Source organism: Coregonus lavaretus, assembly GCF_964263955.1.
Source record: "Coregonus lavaretus genome assembly, chromosome: 3".
Taxonomy (NCBI): Eukaryota; Metazoa; Chordata; class Actinopteri; order Salmoniformes; family Salmonidae; genus Coregonus; species Coregonus lavaretus.
Window position 1 is genome coordinate 76,710,328 of NC_139990.1, and position 6,000 is coordinate 76,716,327.

The window sequence follows — 6,000 nt, forward strand, 5'->3', positions numbered from 1 at the left end:
TAATTGCTAGGCTATAGATAATAGTTAGGCTACCATCTACTTCCAAAATAATTATCTAACCTACTTCCAAAATGAGACAAGCCGAGTTTTATGTTTGGACTTATTTAGTTTAGTTTTAGATAGAACTACATCATTTTCTAATACACAAAAAGCTGGCATTAATTGAAAACTTAAATGAGTCTACGACGCGGCTCTCTCTAGCCACAAATAATCATTTTCACATTTCATGATAAATGTGTTTTAATTAAGTCAGTATCGAAAATCTGTCTTTGATATAGGCCTAGTGTAATAATATGCCATTTAGCAGATGCTTTTATCCAAAGCGACTTAAAGTCAAGACTTAAAATACATTTTTACGTATGGGTGGTCCCGGGGATCGAACCCACTACCCTGTCGTTTCAAGCGCCATGCTCTACCAATTGAGCTACAGAGGACCACAGGGTAGATCTATTTATCGATCCATTTCCACATAATGGATCCGATAAGCTTAATTCTCTATTTACACCATACGCATGCCGTGATGCAGGTGGTCTGATTTGTCTTGAAATGAATTCTCAGTAATTTGATGATCATTCAATAATAGGCTGATAGAAAGAGTTTCAGTAAAATGGCAAAAAATTAGACAATAAATGGCTTTGAGATATTCCAAAACACAGCATGCAGAAAATAATGCTGCAATGATTATGTAGATCAAATAGAAATTATACATCCAACAGGGAAATAGTGATAGGCTAATCATTTCTCATCAATTACTTAGCAAAAATGTTTTATTTATTTATTTATTTTGTATCAATTGAACGAGGGGCCCACTGCATATGTAACTTGTTGCTGTACCCCTCAATACAACCGTGGCTACAATAGGACAACGATGACTACCACAGCAAACTGCAGTTGCAGCCTCAGAGCACGCGAATGGCGTTGAGCAGAATGCAGGTCTGCAGCGACCCCTGTTGGTGCATGACAGACACGACTGAGTAAATGAGTGGTGTTCACTGCTCACAGGTCTGGCCTTCTTTTCAACATTTCATGAATGTAATGGACTACGGCTATCTATCTTTAGTAGACTAATGCAATTGTTATATAGTAAAAACAGACGATCATTGTAACAACATATGTTGAAATTAGTGAATCTATAGGTTTATGCATGGAGGTAACTTTTTACCTCATTGAGAAAATCTAGCCTACATTTTTGAAATTCCAATTTCTATAAAATGTTGACGCTCTGACTACAATTAAGACTGTGAATATTTGTATAAAACAACAGTCGGTTACCTGAAGTGCATTGATCAATAAAGGTACAATAGGAAACCCATCAGTCAGAGAGAGAGAGAGGGCCTGGATCATAGCGACACTGTTCTGGCTTTAGACCTACAGACACAACTAGACAAGCACGTTGGGCAGACGGAACTAATGAACAACCAACCGCTTTGGGTTAATAATCAAATGAGAGGAGAGGTACAGGTCAACCCTGTTCTCTTTGACAGGATAGACCTCAATTAAAGAGAGATTGTGATCTTTAGTCAAGTCTATTTGGGCATGTGTAGTAGGCCTGTTGGTTTTAGTAGGTCTAAGCGCTCAGGTGCCATTTTTTCTTTGTCGTTGATCTGCAGATGTTTTTTTTGTTTTTTACCCGGTTCCATTTATGTTGTAGTGACGTGCTTGCAGATGTGTGGTTTTCGTATTCAGTTTCATATCTCTGTATGTAACATTACTTTGAAAAATGGCTAGTGGAAACGATACCAGACTTTTGATTGTAAGCCTAACAAACGAAAACTTAAAATAACAATTGTTATTTTTTCTATTTTGGTCAATACAATTTTTTATTGAGCAATTGCATAAGCCTTCACTTGTCCTTTAGAAAGAGTAGGATACGATTGTTTCTGATGTAAAAAAAAAACTACTGAATGACAATTTATTATTACTAACAAACATTCACCAATTTTCAACAGATATCTGCCAATAATAGCTATAGAAAGATAATGCTGGGACTGCCTTAAACATCATGCATTATGATGACTTCATATGACATGTGAGGTATTCACTTCTTAGGCCTAAATGTATTAACCTGAGATCCTAAACACCTGCCTTGCTGATGTTTATTTGATGCTAATGCTGGACAAAATAATTTCAGTGAATAAGTCCTTCAAAAATACGTTACCTTTTTTTTGCAGCTTGAAATCCCCACATCCACAGTAATGGCTGACAGAGAGATGTCTACAGGGTCCCTGTGTATGTGTTGGGCTCTCTCTCTCTCTCTCTCTCTCTCTCTCTCTCTCTCTCTCTCTCTCTCTCTCTCTCTCTTTCTCTCTCTCTCTCTCTCTTTCTCTCTCTCTCTCTCTCTCTCTCTCTCTCTCTCTCTCTCTCTCTCTCTCTCTCTCTCTCTCTCTCTCTCTCTCTCTCTCTCTCTCTCTCTCTCTCTCTCCCCCCCTTGGTCTCTCTCTCTCTAGCTCTGTGTCTGTAGCAGGTAGACAGGAAGGTGGTAGGTTACTGTTGTGGTTTAGAAGCCCCCACATCTCCACCACCTACTCTCTCTCTCTCTCATCCTGTCCCAGGCCCAGCCCAGGATGGTTGTTTTTCACTAAGAAGACCCTAATTTCTCTCTCTTTCCTCTTAAACTGTTCTTGATGTAAATGTCAAGCTTAGTGTCTTCAGGCCATAGGCCTGATTGTTTTTAATTTCAGTATGAATACAATCCACTAGCCTCTCAAATATCTTATAACACAACTAAACATTTCACTCTAACTAAAAAGTCTGCTAGTCAGGAAAATCATCCCACTGGGCACAGACGTCAATTCAACGTCTATTCCACGTTAATTCAACATAATTTAACTGAAATGACACGGAAACAACGTTGATTCAACCAGTGTTTGCCCAATGGGATTTTATCATCATGGGCTACAACACACAATAGGTCAACTGGTTCATTACTAGAGGTGGACGTGTAGTTACTAAACTAATATGAAATGATTAAAGATGTAGTTACCAAAATAAGGACGCATATGTCTATTGTAGCCTACCAAGTACTCTGACAGTTCACATCACAGAGCAGAGAGGATCTCTGGGACAGCACATCATGCGGCGCATACACCGGAATGCACCAGTACGGAGAAATCATCATGTATTCATCCAACCAGGAAAGAGAGAAAATTCACATTAGACTGCGCTCTCCGCCGGTCCTCCTGAAGTCACGGGGTTATCTACCGGGAGATCATCATGACAGCTGGAGAACTGAATAGGAAACTTGATTAGAGTTATAGTTTTTAGAAAACGGTCTTTCTATTGACAGAAGTGCGCCACGCGCATGGATCACTCAGCGATGTGGTAATACACTAAAGCACTAGCCTACACAGCGCTCCGAACGTGCTGTTGCAGAACTCAAATATGAGTCAAATACTATTATAGATGCAGATAATCAAATTATATTGGTAACAGTAGGCCTATCTATTCATTGGTTTTGCATGCGATTTACACTGAGTATACAAAGCATTAGGAACAACTTCCTACATTATTGAGTTGCAACCCCCTTTTGCCCTCAGACCAGTCTCAAATCGTCGGGACAATGACTCCAATGCTTCCCACATTTGTGTCAAGTTGGATGGATGTCCTTTGGGTGGTGGACCATTCTTGATACACACGGGAAACTGTTGAGCGTGAAAACCCCAGCAGCGTTGCAGTTCTTGACACAAACCGGTGCGCTTGGCACCTACTACCATACCCCGTTCAAAGGCACTTAAATCTTTTGTCTTGCCCATTCACCCTCTGAATGGCACACAAACATAATCCATGTCTCAGTTGTCTCAAGGCTTAAACAAGTTAAGTGGATTTAACAAGTGACATCAATAAGGGATCATAGCTTTCACCTGGATTCACCCGGGCAGTCTATGTCATGGAAAGAGCAGGTGTTCTTAATGTTTTGTCCACTCAGTGTCTGTGATACATAGGTTAGATGGAGTGTCAACTTAACGGCCTCTTCTCTGCTCTGTTAACTTCTGTTATTGAATGTTTCCTCCTCCTAGGGATCAGGGTCGCCTCCTGTTGGTTACATTGTAACATATTGTGGAGGAAACAACTCTATCCCTACTACTACTATACACTGTATTTCGCTATAACCATACACTCTTAGAAAAAAAGGTTCTGGATAGAACCAAAAAGGGTTCTATTGCTTGCTTCATATATGTTACCCTTAAACGTTATATATTGAACACTTTTGTGGAGTTCTTTGATCAGAACCCCATGGGAGAAGTGGGGTAGTGGGCTGAATGTGAGCCCCCCCCCCCCACCATGGGAGAAGTGGAGGGGTGGACTGAATGTGAGCCCCCCCCCCCCCCCCCCCCCATGGGAGAAGTGAGGTAGTGGGCTGAGTGTGAGCCCCCCCCCCCATGGGAGAAGTGGAGGAGTGGGCTGAATATGATCCACCCATGAGAGAAGTGGGGTAGTGGGCTGAATATGATCCCCCCATGAGAGAAGTGGAGTAGTGGGCTGAATGTGAGCCCCCCATGAGAGAAGTGGGGTAGTGGGTTGAATGTGAGCCCCCCATGAGAGAAGTGGGGTAGTGTACTGAATGTGAGCCCCCCATGAGAGAAGTGGGGTAGTGGGCTGAGCATTCCTTGCCATATTAGGGGAGCAGCTGTTTGCTTATCTCCTGAAGTGGCCACTACAAGCCACTGTGTATTGTGATTACACTCCAGATTGAAAACATTCATTCATTCATTCATACAGAGCTGACGATGATATGGTCTTCAGGCCACAGACACACAGAGAAACTCAGTTCTAGATGAGGGACGATGCTTTACAGTATGACTAAACATGACTAGGCTATATATTCCCAACATCCCCACAGACAAGCATTGTAGACTACTCAGGGCTCTAAAGTGCGACTTGGAGTTTTATTTTGGGAGCACCGTGCGACTATAAAAAAAATCCTATAAAAAAGAACAACCATATTTCGCCGCAACACTTCTCAAACAAGACAGGTTGAAGCCCCGCCCCCTGTCACTCAACAGGCAGGCAGCACACAGACAGTTTCTCTGCGCTGTGCCTGTTTCTCTCAGCATTCACTCAACAGATTATTCTGTAACAATGATACTGCTTTCCAAGTTGCTTAGAAGTATGAATCCACATGTCTTCTCTATTATAATATTAATTTGTGTATCTTGCTTTTTGCAAAAACGAGTTTGTTAGTCTAAGGAAGCTGGCATGTGCCTAAAGCTAATAGCTAATGCTAATCGCTAACTAGCTAGCTGGCAAGCTAAATGCCCTTTAGGTAAATGCACTAACTAGGGCAGAGTTTCCCAAACTCAGTACTCGGGACCCCAAGGGGTGCACGTTTTGGTTTTTGCCCTAGCACTACACAGCTGATTTAAATAATCAACTAATCATCAAGCTTTAATAATTTGAATCAGCAGTGTAGTGTTAAGGCAAAAACCAAAACGTACCCCCCTTGGGGTCCAGAGGACAGAGTTTAGTAAATGCTGAGCTAGGGCAAAGCAAACGTTAGTGCTAATACAGGTTGCTACCAGTTGTGGTGTATATATCAGCATGTTGTTTGTGCAACGGCATGTTCTGAATCAGATAGCCTATTTTTAAATCTTTGTCTAAATGTAACATCTATGTATCTATTAAAACGCTATTAGGGTTTTGCTTCCATTCAGGCACAAGAGCATTAGTGAGGTCGGCACTGATGTTGGGTGATTAGGCCTGGCTCACAGTCGGCGTTCCAATTCATCCCAAAGGTGTTCAATGGGGTTGAGATCAGGGCTCTGTGCAGGCCAGTCAAGTTCTTCCACACCTATCTCGACAAACCATTTCTGTATGGACCTCACTTTGTGCACAGGGGCATTGTCATGCTGAAACAGGAAAGGGCCTTCCCCAAACTGTTGACACAAAGTTGGAAGCACAGAATCATCTAGAATGTCATTGTATGCTGTAGCGTTAAGATTTCCCTTCACTGGAACTAAGGGGCCTAGCCCGAACCATGAAAAACAGCCCCAGACCATTATT